The 16,131-nt window shown below is 28.9% G+C and overlaps 1 protein-coding gene and 1 long non-coding RNA gene across 4 annotated transcripts in view; both read left to right on the top strand.

The window, feature by feature from the left end:
- Positions 1-11,789: 11,789 nt before the first annotated feature.
- Positions 11,790-14,670, top strand: LOC126264468 (uncharacterized). 3 transcript variants are annotated; one of them, XR_007547176.1, is made up of 4 exons: positions 11,790-11,823; positions 11,878-12,091; positions 12,140-12,271; positions 14,550-14,670. It is a non-coding gene; the product is annotated as an uncharacterized LOC126264468 (long non-coding RNA). The 3 variants fall into 3 exon arrangements; XR_007547175.1 differs by having other exon boundaries at positions 11,878-12,271; XR_007547179.1 differs by lacking the exon at positions 14,550-14,670 and adding an exon at positions 12,401-12,556 and having other exon boundaries at positions 11,878-12,271.
- Positions 14,671-15,308: 638 nt separating this feature from the next.
- The window catches only part of LOC109604925 (balbiani ring protein 3), a 37,007-nt gene continuing 36,184 nt past the window's right edge, over positions 15,309-16,131 (top strand). Inside the window, exon 1 of the mRNA XM_020021481.2 lies at positions 15,309-15,369. The gene's annotated coding sequence lies outside the window, so the exon portion shown is untranslated. The remainder of the gene's footprint in view (positions 15,370-16,131) is intronic.

Here is a 16,131-nt window from a genome sequence, read left to right as displayed (position 1 = left end):
CCTAAACTCTTAGACATTTCTTTTTGTTTTTCTTGGTCTTTGTAAAGCAGAATTATAATTTTTCTTACAGTTTCAGTTAGACCAATGACTAAATAATTACAATAAGCACAAGACCTCTAGTAAATAATTGATTTAAACTCACAGAAAGCAATGAAATACCATAAAGTAAAAAGTTACCATAATTTTGTCCATTAAAAAATAAGAAATTTCACAATTTTTTAAAGAATTAAATTAGATCGACCAGTTTACATCTTAGAGACAACAATAACAAAAATAACAATAAACCTTATCGGTACTGGCATCCAATTCAAGTAGCACAGCTCATATTTTTAATATATTTCAATAAGTTACTATAATTATGGCCGCTACTGTATATTTTATATACTTTATATATTTTATAATAGTTTTTTTTTTATTAATGAGACTGATGATATTTTATAATGAAAAAATATATAATAAAATTATAGTTGTTTTTTATCTTATAACATAATTTTAAGTATATTAAGGTTTTGACAATTATTCAATATTTATTATATATATATAGTATATTTTTTTAAACCTCGATGTTAATAATAGAGATATCAGACTAGTACAATTTACAAAAAATAGCTTAATCATAAGCCACACGTGAAAAATACCAGGTCAGAGTTACAATCTGTTAAGTAACTCTGGTACTACCAGCAGTACGAGTTAATTCGGTTCGTAATGTTATATTCCGGTTGTGGTATTCAGTTCAACAGCTTATTGAGAAGATTAGAATGTAAATAGATTAAAGAAAGTGTGTTCGATACACACTGTCATTGCGACCATTGAAGAAACACACGAGTTTCAAATATGGGGTTACGGATTTTGTTTACGACCGCATCCACGGAGGTGTCCGTCTGCGAAACTCGATAAAACAAAAGATTTATTCACGATCGCAAATATTTATTGACGAATGCCACTTTCATAGAAGTGTTAATTTCAAAAGCGTTTCTTCACGTGAAACTCGACATTTTCGCATCCGGTTTGTTGGATTCGTCATCGATTTTACCATAACGAAATGACCAAAAAAAGTGAACGTTTCCCAGAAGTTCCGAATTTGAACGACCACGACGCAATGCTAATAGTTAGAAAGCATGTTACCGGTGTCGTTGAGCCTTAAATCATGTTTCCACGTGCATTTCCCACTTCCGTACACATCGGGAGACGTGTCCAAAATCGAACGGTGATCGAAGAAGCGGCAAGAAAAAAAAACAAACTAAATGTATTTGGAACTTAAACCTGGTTTGATAACACCTTGACACACATTTACAAAAATGTTTTGCGCCAACTGCTTTCACTCATATCAATTCTTTTGCGCGAAACCTGACAGTCGGCCAATTTAAAGGCAAAACCGCAAAACTGGCTACGACCAGTACGTACGGTAAGGCAAAATTGGATTTTACAATTAGATTAACGGTAGTGCATACTCGATTTATGTGCTCTTTGAGTTTTTGCATCGGAAAATTATGCCTTTCGAATTCCAGGCAGGAGTTATTATTGTTCACCTCCACGTTCTTTTAAGAAGTTTCTACACCAGACAGATTTTTTCGTCTTTACCTTGTTGATACGAGGAGAGACAGGAATTTTAAAATTTATTGTTAAATTAAGTCATAAAGATGTACAAATTAATACAAGATATAAATAGATAAAAAATCAAGTTCAAGATGACATTTCAAAAGTCCTTGTATTTGATATATGCACATAAAAGTTGTCGCATGCATCATGCATATTGGAAAACCCGGCAAAAGTGTGTCAAACTTAAGTATCGATATTATAATGCAAACACATTACTGTTAATTAATATTAATATGAATTTGGAATATTTATTCTATTTATATATAATTACTAACATATTGAAATATGCAGAATATAATAATATAAGTTAATATTTGCATCTATTTATAAACTCCTTAGTGTATATATTCCACTTCCAATTGCTTTTGGTAACTGAAAAATAATTTTATAATTAGTCACTTTGTTTAGCAGGATGTGTAAAAACTATAAAATTTCTTATAAGATAAGATAACACATACAAAACTAAAAAATTTACACATTGATAAAATAGTTTTTAATGGGTTCACAACAACAACAATAAAGGAATGAGCTATTACCTAATTATGTCATATTTAAGTAGATCCTGAGAATGAGAGTTCCTGTGGTAGATATTCAAGATTATTTTGGTACTACGCAAATTGTTAAAATAAATCCCACTTAAGAATTCTTGAGAATTTAAATCTTAAACCTGACAATTTCATTAATCATCAGTGTTAATTAATGTGTATATAATTTTTAATCTTAATATGTGTTTTTTGTTATTTTTATAGTACTTGTAATTTGATGATAAACAAATAGATATAGTTGAAGTATTTTACATATTAATTCCACTAATAACCACACACTTCACGGACACAACACGTCTTAATGTATAGGCAACTCAGAATACAATTAAGTAAATATTTATGCCTAATGTTACTTTAAGTAAACGCTTATAAACGGTTATTTAAACGGCAGCGAAATAAATCAATCAATATAACTGATTAAGAGTAATTAGATTATTAATAAATTACTGGTTCAGTTTGATTTAAATATGTATGTTACTGTTTTGTTTATTGAGACTAAAACTAGCTTTCTAACAAATTAGTAAGCTAATTAATATTCTTTAGCTAAATAATTATTTAAAACTATTAAAAATTTAGAGATCAACTCATGAGTTATTTGTATAAATGTGTTTCTTTAACTGATTTATTTGTAATAATTACTACAAATTTGCTTTATGAATTCAGAAACAAGGTTGAAGCAACATAGAGGACGCATACATTTGGGGAAGATACTCTCAGTGAAGAAGTCACACGATTTTGGTCCCGTTTTGAATATGGCAATTAATACATTGAAGATGAACAACATCAAATCGTCCTTAAACCTGTACTACTGAAAATAATAAGCAATATCTGGTGTAACATGTTTGGAAATGGAACAATTAACCACTAGAAAGAGGCTTTATGCAATGAATTTCATCATAAATTAAGTGAAAAAGGCAAAATTAAGGGTATAACAATTCACAATTCTCTCCTAATAAGCAATGTAAATAAATTTGATCATTTCTCCTGAGTTAAGATAATGAGTTGAAGATGATAATCCTGGTATCTTAATAAAAGTCTTCATCTAAGACAGATTTTGGTGGTAATGCAATACTACAGTCTCAAAAGAAGCCTCAAAATGTTAAATGTAAAACTTCCACTACCTTCCACCAGATATATCTCCATATGACTATTGTTTATTTTTGGCGTTGTCCAACATTTAATGAAGTTCATGAATTGAAAAAGTACTGAGATATCCATTAACTAATGAAATTCGTTTATGGATAATATTTCTTCATGGGGAAGGTTTGTCACATAAGCAAATTGCTCAGAGATTGAACGTTCATCATAGTATGATTAGGAAGACCATTGAACAGTACGATAAAATGGACTGAGTAGAAACTAGATCTCGAATAGGACGTCCAAGGATGACAATTGCCACACAAAACAGGTACATAGTCCAAATGATTATGAGTAATCGTTGGACAACTGCCACCAGCCTTCGGAGTCATTATTAGGCTACGTACCAACTACTCATGTCGAATACAACCGCCAGAAGACGGATTGTTGCTAGTCGATTCCGACACCTAGACTATTTCTTAGGAACAGAACGTCAACGTTGGAATGGACTCAGGTTCATCAAAATTGGTGTTTGCCTCAATGGACAAATATTCTTGTTTCATACAAAACTGTAACAACCGTCGAACTCAACTCTGGAGAGCAAGAGATGCATACTGATTTGGTACATGTTGACATTTGATCTATTGTATAACCATTTCAAGAGAAGTGGTTTCCAATTTCGTATTTATGGATGACGATGCTCCCCCATATCAAACATAAGCGGTGAAATGACCACCATATTACACGGATATGAAAACAATTGATCATATATGGGATTACTTATCCAGATTAACTTGGCATCATTTATATCGTCTCATGAGTGTTCCAAATCTTCAACAGACAGTTGAGGAATGGAATAATCTTCCTCAAAAATTTATTGAAAAGGGGTGGAAATATGAAGTACCACATTAAATTGTTAACTTATATCATTATTGTCGTTGATAATAAAGTTAATAAATAAAATACGTTGTTGGTAAAAGTATTTTATTACTATTTCTTCTTAACTTTCTCTATTTGGTATATGTTACAACGCTTTAGGAGTCCTAGGTAGTATATAGGTATCAAATTGTAGTGTGGTGCCAGTTTTTTGAAACTGGGTGTATTTATACATCGATAAAATTTCTTACTTTAAAACACCATTGGACAAGATTTTTATGCGCATTAAACGGGCACCGATTGCATGCATATTTATATGCACGAAACGAAATCCAGACGATATCCTAATCTAAAAACACAATGCAACGAATGACTCAGACAAATCCGATTGTGACACCCCCCAATACAAATGCACACACAGGTAACAATCACATGTCGCATGATTAGTAATAGGACTCGCAGACCGCGCAACAGGTTAAGCATTCGTCAGTGTGTCACATTGTTGCAGGCGTTACCATTGTAACACTGCCTGTTTTAAATAGAATACAACAATTCGTCATGACCCACCCCATTTGTATGCATATTACGACGCGGCCCATATATGGCTTATGATAACAATATACACGTAGTGTGCGATGAATATTGAACGAACCGTCAAAGATGCCGAGGGCATGAGCCGAAATGAAAACAACAGATAAGGCTGGGTGGATGAAAAAATCCAATTACCGAAAATTTCAATTTTTATGGAAGCGTGCAGTTAGGTGCCCATGCCCGCTCTAAACTCCCCATCACGTACGATCTGACTAGATCTTTTCTGCTGTTTAAGGACATTGTCAGCTTCACTCTTCATTTTTTTTTTAGATGAGATACTCGGATAAGACGTGCACGCAATAAATATTAATGTACCATTTCGGATATATCGTCTAGCCAACGTCTAGATGGCTGGCAAACAATACATTTTTCGAAATATCTTGTGTTAGATAATAACTACATTAAGTAGGTTACTTACAGTGTTGTATCTGTTGAATGAGCATCACAGCTAGGTATTAAATTTCAGATACAAGCAGCAAAAGGTGTTGTACTACAGAAGTTTCTAAGTAACAAAGCGTGTCTTTCATTGATATCTCTATTTTGATGAAAATCATACATAGATCAAACTTAAAAATAAATCAAAATTATATTTATCTATTCTAATGACATCATTATACACATCCATCTATCTATAACAACAACAATTTAAACTTTTTAGCATATGACATATTTAGATAGAAAAACATTACAAAACCTGATAATTTATAAATATTTTATGGTTTAATTAAAAAAGTTAGTAGGTAGTTTTAAAATTAATTAGCCACAAAAAGTGGATTAACCTTGTCAAGCCATTGTTGCACTTAACGCTTAATTAACTAAGAAATTAGGTGTAGTATAAATTCTTTAATTACATCAAAATAAACCAGACTAGTGTTCCGAATAAAGCAACTTATTTTTAATTTAAAAATAGATCTGTTCTATATTTATTTTTATTTACATATTAATAGAAATTAATTATTAACAATTTAATTCAATGCTGTTAATATGTTCTTGAGTTGAAAACAAAAACAATATTTATATCATTGTAAAATATAATAATAAAAGGAATATTGTGTCACATGTCGGTGACATTTTTCGAATCAGATTATTGCATAATTATGTTTACATAAACAATTAGCATTCCTGCCACTCGGATTCAAGTCCAGTGTTAAACATCGAACTTCGAAGATTATATTAGTAACGGCCTTCTACACGCTTTTAATGAAAACTTTTCATTAAGCAATATTTCTAAGAAGAACTACTTACATATATACATTTGATTTGGAATTTCCTTAAGCACATTGTTGACGTGTTGTGTAATTTTCTGGATAAGTTGGGCTTGTTGCAGAATTTTCTTTGAGTTCCTCCTGCTGAAAAATAAGAAATTCATCACTGGTACCTTTTTCTATCGTTCTGTTTATTCTTATTTGTTTGTTTGTTGCTTAGGGGAGCTAAGCCTGTGGTCAATATTTTGTTTCCTGGTTATTTACAATTAGATTCGAGTTTGTCTGTATTAATTGAGCGAATAAAAATTGTAACTATTAATGTGACAAAATATTTCATAAATATTGCCTTCAAATTTTAATAATTTCTTATTTCAATAGGTACTACTGGTGTACCAAATTTTATGAAAATATCTAAATGCGTTATTTTTATGTAAGTTACATTTAAATATTGTTTATGTAAGTTACATTTAAATATTGTTTATGTAAGTTACATTTAAATATTGTTTATGTTAATTTGTTAATAAGATAAAACAATATGTATGTGTACTAGTTAAGATTTTATTATAGTTTTGTTCAGTGTATAATAGAGGCGGGACATGTCTAGTGGCATCACTATTTATTGCCATGTCCTCTCTACTATTGTTAATTTAAACATAGTTTATATTAATTTGTTAATAAAATAAAAGAATTTTTATGTGAATTAATTATGATTACTTTTGTTCTGCGTATAACAAATGAGAAACATGTCTAGTGGCATGATTATTGTCATGTCATCTCTGTCACTTTGACAGATAACCCATAAAATGGGCCCACACTTACAATCTGATTCATTTTATTTGAGATATATTTTTAATAAAATAACAGTTATATATTTACTATTATACATTTACTGTGAAGGGGTTGAAGAACCGGAGAATTATCGAATATATCTTTGTCTGTTGCTCCCTAAAGTATGTAGTTTTTGAGGAAAACATTTGAGGAAAAATTTGACATTACTACTGTCAACCTATTGTAGCGCAAATTATTTCACAAAAATGTTGATGGCAATTATTACGTTATGTTCTTTGCCAGTGGTTTATTTCTTGTGTAAAGTAAGTACTGAATGTAACTAAAATTTTTTTCTCGTTTTTCTTATATGATAATTGAATATAGGAGGTCTTTTTTGGCCTTTAGTTGAATGTGATGGAAAACAAGTCTCCGGGTTTATTTCACATTGTTATTATTATTATATGCATTATGATATTATCATCAGTCTAACAAATATTATTAATTTTTACAGCGGTTTTTCCGGAATAGAGAAATTTTACCAATCAAACTGAGCCTAGGCAAATATTACTTGATTATTGGAATACTGTATTTAGAATGGTTACTTTTGCCACTACTACTACAAATCTGTATTTTCTTGTTTTATAGTTTAATCTTGATTTTCTTTATTTTCGCCATCCTGTTTTAAATATTTTTGCACAATTTGACATGTGAAATATTCTCTAAGTTTAAAAAATTTTATGGATATTAAAGTCAAAGATCATTCACGTTATATTGTTATATTTATGTGAATTAATTAAGAGTAGATATATTTTTATTTAATGCCTAGATGTCTACTATCATCATTATTTTTTAATCAAATTGTATTTATTGTCATGTCGCTCGCCACTGTCAGTTTGAGAGATATGTCATAAAAACGGAACACAGCACAGTTGCAGTCTCATTCATTTTGCTTGAAATTCATATTAAAGTTTTTTTAAGTAAGTACTTTATCAAATAACAGTTATGGTTGTAACAATCACATCTTTTCAGTGGTGTAGTGTGTAATTGTTGAGGAAGACTAGCACCGAAAAATTTCATATAATTACTGTCAGCTTCAGAAAATATTCCACGAAAATGTTAGCAGGAATTATGTTTTTATGTGCCTTGTCAGCGCTTTATATGCTATATAATGTAAGTACATAAACAAACAATAACTACGTATTTAATTTAACAGTGTAGAGTATATTTTAAACATTACAACTATATATATTTTTTATAGCGGAATTTCAGGAATCGACAAAATTTACCGAACGTGAGTGCAACCAAATTTTGCTTGTATGTTGGTGCACTGTATCCAGTATGGTTAATTTTGCCCCTACTTGTGCAGATATTTATTTACTCTTTTCATTGTTTAATCTTGTGCTTGTGCATTTTGGATTTCCTCTTTTGATCATTTTAGTGAATTGCAACATGTGTAATATCTGCTAATAAAGAACTTTATATCACGTATATGTTACTTTTATGTCGTTACATTTAAAGACTTTTATGTGGTTTAATTAAGTTTAATGTCACAGTTTTGCTTAGTGTCTGAAAGAAGCAGGAACACAGTTGCAATCTTATTCATTTTAATTAAGATTTGTATATTTTTTAAAGGAAATATTCTAACAAAAAAACAATTATATTTTTGCAGTGGGCGTGCCGAATAATCGAAGAAATACCAAATATTGACGTAAGGGCGGTACAAATAACCCTGTTTTTTGTTATGTTTATCCCAATATGGTTAATGTTCTTCGATATAGTCGCAAATACCGAGTCCAATGCTGAGAGCATGTTTAGCACTCTTTTTCTCCAGAAAATTTAGTTTATTTTTTATTATATGTAATAGTTTTTAATAAAATGTTTTATGAAATGTCTGCTATTTTATATACTTAGCCTCCACTGATACGTTAATGTTAAATTAGTTACATTCAAATAAACTAACAGTATGATAAGCTATTAATATAATTAATGCTTTTCATAAAACCATATGTATTTTCTCCTTTCTTTTTATTTTGTCCCGAAAGAACAAAAAATCAAAAAATAAAGGACAAACTGATTAAATTAATTTAGGTTATGTTCAATGATAACTAGTTGCAATATTTAAGTCAGTCAACTTCTGTGTCAATTTTGTAAGTCGTAAAAATGCTGCTAGAAATATTATTCTTAATAATTGTGTTAGTTTTTTATAATTTGTATAAAGTAAGTAACCAATAAAACTACAAAAAAAAATAGATAATCAGGAATGCATCTTTTTGTAGTGGGCTTGTCGCAGAGTCGAACAAGTACCCAACATCAACGCAGCAGGAGTAAAAATGTGTCTGGGTCTCAGTACTCTTTATCCATTATTCGTAATGTTAATAGAGCTGATTTCCTACATGTACCCGAACTTTTTGGGAATTTTAATTTTGGTGGTATTAACTGTCATCATTCTTTTAAATTAATTTTGTAATATGTTATTATTATAATATATATACTCCATAATAAAGATTTATATTAATGTATAATTTGTTGTTTAATACCCACTTTGTTCAGATAATCAATTTAATTTTTATTGTATGTAATATTTTTTAATAAAATATTTTATCGAATATCTACTATTTTGTACATTTGCCCCTATAAGTAAATGTTAAATTTGTTACATTGAAGTAAACTAAATATATGATAAACTATTCGTATAATTAATGTATAATTAATGAGACTCACAAACCCTTAGTGACTGAAAATACTTATAACTCTTCTTATTTGTTCCAAAGAAAAAAAAAACAAAAGAAAATAAAGGAAAGCACAAATTGTTAATATTAATTTGATATGAACCAAACGAAATAGGTTATGTTTAATGGTAACTATTAGCAATATTTATGTCAATCAGCTCCAGCGTCAATTTCGTGAGTCTAAAAAATGCTGCTAGAAATAGTATTTTTAATAATGTTGTTGATGTTTTACAATTTGTACAAGGTAAGTAAGCAACAAAACAACAAACATTTTAGATAATCATAATTGCTCCTCTTTACAGTGGGCTTGCCGTAGAGTCGAACAAATACCCAACATCAACTTAGCAGCAGTAAAAATGTGCCTATTTCTTGGTACTCTTTATCCGGTATTCGTACTGTTAATCGAACTGATTACTCAAATCTATCCGAACATTCTGGGAATCATAATTTTGATGGTGTTAACCGGCCTCATTCTAATGAATTAATTTTGTAATATATTAGTATTATATCTTTTTATAATAATGATTTTTTTGTTAATATAAAGTTTGTTATTTCATTATTTATGTATATAACTGATGTGTTATATTTTAAACTTTGTTGTTACACACACAATCTGATAATAAATAGAATTTAATTTGTCAATATATTTCTGATAAGCACATTAGGTTCTCTTTTCAAAAATTTATTTATGTATTTAATTTTAATTTTATTTTGTGGCATGTTATATTAAATATTTTAGCCATAATTCTTTTATTTAATGTGAACTGTTAATTAATTATTGTTATTTTATATAAAATTATAAAAGTTATTAAATTCTTAATCTATAAAATGTTACTTATTTTTAAGGATTAAATGTTTTTTATTTAATTTAACATTAACAATTTGTTTAAAATTTTTTGTTTTATAATTTTAGCCCATTTCCTTGCCATTTTCCGAATATACGAGTCTATGTTTATTCAAGCTTCTATAATTGCTTCAATGTGTTCACTTTAATTCGTAAAATTGATGGTTGATGTTCTAGAGATTGGGACGAGTAAAAGACAAAACATCAATGCTTTGGTCTTTAACCAATAAGTCACAATTTTGGATTTGTTCATGTTGAAACACATTTATTAAGAGCATCATTTCTTCAATATATGTAAACAAATGGGAGTTTAAAATATACCTGTAAATAAATTAGTCTAGAGAATCTATGCTAGAAGACTTGAAGTATCTCCTAGCATAATTGAACCCAACCATTTCAACGTGGGTATAATAAACATTTTGTGTACCTTTGTCCTTGTAGGATGTTCAACATAAGCAGAACCAACATTTTGTATAAATTAAATTTAGACTCGTCCCCACTGTTCTGTGGTTCAGTGAATGTAATTCCAATCAAGTCAACATTGGACTTTCACATTTTTAGTAGAAACCAGAGATTTTCTTGTATTTTCTTGTTCTAATCATGTTCTCATAGTCCTTGAACTAATTTCTGTGATTATCGTTTGGTCCAGGTTGGCTTTAATTTAAGTTCACGATAATATTTTACAGTTTTTTGACCTTCGAAATTATCCGGTTATCGATTTTCTTGAAGTTTTTTGAACCTAGACAATTCTTTTCGCAGGTATCAACTGACCAGTTTCACTTCGACCAACGATTAAATAATTAAAATAAGACAAAAACAAAGTAAATAATCGATTTAAATTCACAGAGAACAATGATTATAAACTAAAAAGTCCACTGAAAAATTATTTTTAACGAATAAGAATTAACAACAATAACAGAAAAAACAATTAACATTACTGGCATCTAATTCAAGTAGAACAGTCCATATTTTTCATACCTATATTTTAATAAGTTAATAAGCGATAATCAGAGCCACAACTGTATTTGCCAAGAATTCTTCCATCCATCAGAAACGTGTTTTTACGTTTTTCCTCTCCACTTATTGCATTCATGATGTAACTAACATTTAATAAAAATGTAAATTATAATATATTAATGTTATTTATTTAAAATGGACTAACCACAAAAAAACCCTAATATAATTACTGCATTACCTACAATATTCATGTCTTTGTTTTAGTTTATCCAATATTGATGCTGACGTTGGACCTGTAGTCAGAGACCTATGCGAAATGTTCCGAAGTTTCAAATACAGGAATCTTGATTGACACTATGATTATGAAGTTATTACTCAATAAGATGTTTAATATTTTAAGTTAATAATAGTTAGTTTAACAATCCAAAACATAATCTAATAAGATTATTCTCGTTATTGTCCTTTACATTATTTTTGTCTGAATATTCCTATTGTTTAGAACTAAACTGTGACATTAGTGAATCTGTCAATAAGTTGATAAACATTGACAGGTGTATATTACGTTCACAGGAAGTATGTTTCTAGAATTATGTTCTCTGTTCATTTCATTCGTATTTTATCACCTGTATAAAGTAAGTGTAACAGTCAATATGAACATGCGTAATAAAATACGTTAATTTCTCAAGTGGGCCGCCCGCAAGATGAACCAAGACCCCAACATCTACTTCGCCGCCCTCAAGATGTTCACGTTTTTAGGCACCATTTACCCAATATTGTTGCTGTTGTTCGAACTGTGCTCGGAGACTTATCCCAATATTTTGGAGGTCGTGTATACGGTGGTCCTGATTAGCATCATCATCATGAACTGATTCAATTTGTCCACGTATCAAAATATGTGTTGTAAGTATTCGCAACGCCGGTTCAATTCAACAACCGGTGGGTTTTTAGGTTTGCACAACCGAAACGGATCATGGTGTATGTCTAGGTCAGTGCATCGAAACAAAATTCCCCTATGACCACGATGTCGTCGGTTTGTCTCATTCGGTTTCGCAACTCGGACACACATTTTGTTTGTACCCGGTAGGTGTAAATAGAAATTGAGCGTGTGTGTGTGTGTGTGTGTAGATCCGTAACGTCCGCATATTTCAACCCAATTAAAACGAGTTTCGTAAGGTAAACGTCCGGATATAATACAATTTATTTTTACAGCAATATTCACCGATGCATACGACATTCGGGTCGCCTTGAAATTTTTGTTTGGATCCGCTAGTTTTTAAATTATGCACATTGTTCCATACGGCGGTCGAAACGGATTCTCCAGCGAAACGGCGGTCGCGAATGCAAGGCTGGATTTTATTATTCATTTTTGTTGAGGTAACCCGCAACTTTATTTTTCGCAACACGATGTGTACGTTATTCGTTAATGTATTATTCTGTAAATAAAATTGATGATACGTTTTAAATGCGAATTTTATGAACCGGGACCCCCTTATTTTTAGACATTTTTCCGTTCACATTAAAAATTTAATTGGGTATTTATTTATAAATAAAATAAAAGAATTCCTTTTAAAACTATTCAAATCATCAGATTATCTCGGCAAAAACGTAATCTGAAATATTTATGCGAATTCTTTTTGAAAATGGTACTCGTCAGTACTAAGAATATGTTTTGGCTCCTTTTATTGGGGTCGACGAACTTCTTTAACATTAAAAACCAAAATAACTTGTTTAAATTCAAGATTACTTTCAATTAAAAATTTGAAACGACTTTTTTTTTGCAATAGTTTTAAGATTTAAATCGGTCCCAACGTTTTATTAACGTTAACGTGTATTAAAGTTAATTAAATAATTTTGTTCCATTATTGTCGACTCGCCAGTTGATTAATTACGCTAGTTTACAGAAAAAAATGAGTCATGTGGAAATAAACTTTTATTAAGTGAAATTTTACGTAGAATTCAAAAATTTTAAAGTTTCTTTTTTTTAAGTTTAAGCCTCTTTTTGTCAAAAACACATGTTTCTGAAGATCGGAGCACATATTGGTCTAGGAAAACAGTTTCTTATGTTATTTAAATCATTTTTTTTTTTCTTAAATTAAGAGAAAAAATTGATGAATATTTTGTACCACGATATAATTCTATAACTTGTGATAATTCTGTAATTTTGTAATAAAGTACTTTTTCATATTTTCTAACATTCGAGCATTAAAAATCACAGAAAACAGATGAAAAGAGATTTTCATTCATATATAAAAGGGTTCTAATTACTCACATAATATAGGTAAATACATTTTACTTAAATAGTTTACCATTTCGTACATTTTCCTTATTTTATATAGTATGTAACTGAAAGTAAATTAAATATAAACTTGATTTCTTTATACATATCAATTTCTTTTTTATATATTTTCAAGCAATAATTAATGGTTTGGAAGGTAGGTTTACCAAATACTCCTTCTTCCTTTGACATTAAGATCACTATCTCGGTGAGCGAGATCAGAATATTATATACGATCAATTTGGCCAGTAAAAATATTTCAAATTAAATTCATGAAGGTTGCCAATCCAGATCTTATCGAAGTAAGTGTAAGTTATCTTCTCCAAATAAATCTCTACCTAATAAAAAATTTAAATGTTTGTAAGCTTGCATTTCAATATCTTACCACTGTTTTTTTAAAAATTGTTAAGAATTTACTATTTTTTTAACTACTGTGCAGGAGGTGTCAACATGTTCTTAAAAATACACTCTTATCTAGATTACTTTTAGATGTAAAAAATTCCAACTATTTAGTTGTTTTGATTTAATTAACATCTAGCCAGATTAAAAATTAAAATGTTTTTTATTTTCGTCTTCTTAAATAAAAAAGACAATTAAAATATATGTACAAAATTAATTGTAAGAAAATTAGTAATATTTGGGGATCTAATAATTGGATAAATCGTAAATTTAGATTTAGACAATTTAATACAAAAATTATGAACCATATAGTTTTTATAGATTTAATTATCACCCAATAACATTTAAAATTGAAATATTTTTTATTTTCCTCATTTTTTTGATACGAAGAATGATTAAAACTATAATGGGTGAAATTAATTGTTAATTATAAGTAAAAATTTATCATTGGAAAATGAATAATAATAATAATGGAGAATTTAAAAAATTTAAAAACTGAAAATTTAGATTCAAACTGAATAATATTTGGAAATTTAAAAAAAAAATGGACAAACTATAAATCTAGATGTAATCAAATTTTATCTTGTTAAGATAGTAAGACATTTTTTGCAATATCTACGTTTTATATTCTACTATAATTTTCCTATAAATTTTGGTACAAGCATTTTCTTGTTACTTTTTCAGGTAACGGTATCACAGTTTTTGGGATACAACCATGATGGGTTTGGTTTATCGTACGAAAAACGGATTATGAGAGCAAAAGGAACCGCTGTTCTTTGCAATACATTTTTATTATACCAAAGGTAAATTTAATTTCAATTGTTTCAATAGAGGGCAGAAAAAAACGTAACGTAAAAAACTACTGTAAAATTCATCATTTGTGTCGTTCTTATTTCGCATTTTTAATACAATATTTTTTTCATAAAGATGTCATCCTCACTTAAAAATGTTCAAAGTGAACTTATTAAATTTTAGGTATCGATTTTTGCCCAAAAAACGACGTTACCAAGTTATATTTAAATTTGAAATATTCTTTTTGTTTTCGTTATTTTTAAATAAAGAGGATGACTAAAATAAAAATATAATAACAAAGTTAATAGTTATTAATTTAAAAAATTTAACAGACTGAACACTTAGATTTAATCAAGACAGTATAAAAATACTGAATTAATACAATGGACAAATTGAATCTTAATATTAAGAAACTGAATAAATAATATTTGGGAATTTAAAAAAATTGACAAACTATAAATCCAGATTTAATCAAATTTTATCTTACTAGTAGAATATAAAAGGCAAGCATTGAAAAAATATATCTGCTTTTCATATTCCACTATTATTTTCCTATAAATTTTGTAATTTTTGTTTTTCAGGTGACAATAACACAGTTTTTACGATACAGCCATGAAGGGAGAATACGAAAGACATATTATGTGAACAATAATAGACAAAGAAAAAGGAGCTGCTGTTTTTTGTATCAGTCATCAATTTTATTATACCAAAGGTAAATTTAATTTTAATAGGGGGAAGAAAAATCATCAAAAATTGAATTTACCACTGTAAAATTCAAAACTTTTGTCGTTAGTATTTCGTATCTTTAATATGGTAGCATATTTCTTTCATAAAAGTGTCATCATCACTTAAAATTGTTCAAAGTGACTTTACCAAGTTAAAATCGCTGGCATCTTAACTACTGCACCAATCTCAAAACTATGCAAATAAAAGTTGTAAAATGTTCATTGATCTTTAATGTGAATGTCTGTTTAGCCAAATCGGTCAATTATATCTCGAGTTATACTCAAAAATATCGTATTAAGTTCGAAAATTAATAATAAAAAATTCAAAAATGCCTTTTTGGAACATTTTATGTGTGATTTTTGTGTGTTTGGAGAACCAAAATTTAAACAAAATGAAATAGAAGGCAAAATGGCTGTAAACCAGTGTTAGTCACACATTTCTTAAAGATGCCTAGGAAAAAATCTTTCAGTGTGAGGAATTAAATGAAAAATAGTTGATTTTGTGACCCACTTTAATATTTATTCACTTATTGAATGTTTATGGGCTCAAAATATTACATCACCTATAGTCAACAATTTACTTAATACTTAATATGGAGAAAAGCCATTTCTTATAGTTACTCTAAAATTAAAAAAAATTAAGCAAATTTTCATAAAAAATCTTTTTTAATATCAAAGTGACCAAATTGACACATCTGGTACTGCAATTTACATAAATATTATTTTTATTCATGTTTCAAAAACTTAAA

This window comes from Aethina tumida, chromosome 1 (assembly GCF_024364675.1).
Source record: "Aethina tumida isolate Nest 87 chromosome 1, icAetTumi1.1, whole genome shotgun sequence".
Lineage (NCBI taxonomy): Eukaryota > Metazoa > Arthropoda > Insecta > Coleoptera > Nitidulidae > Aethina > Aethina tumida.
This window is presented reverse-complemented; position numbering and strand designations above follow the sequence as displayed.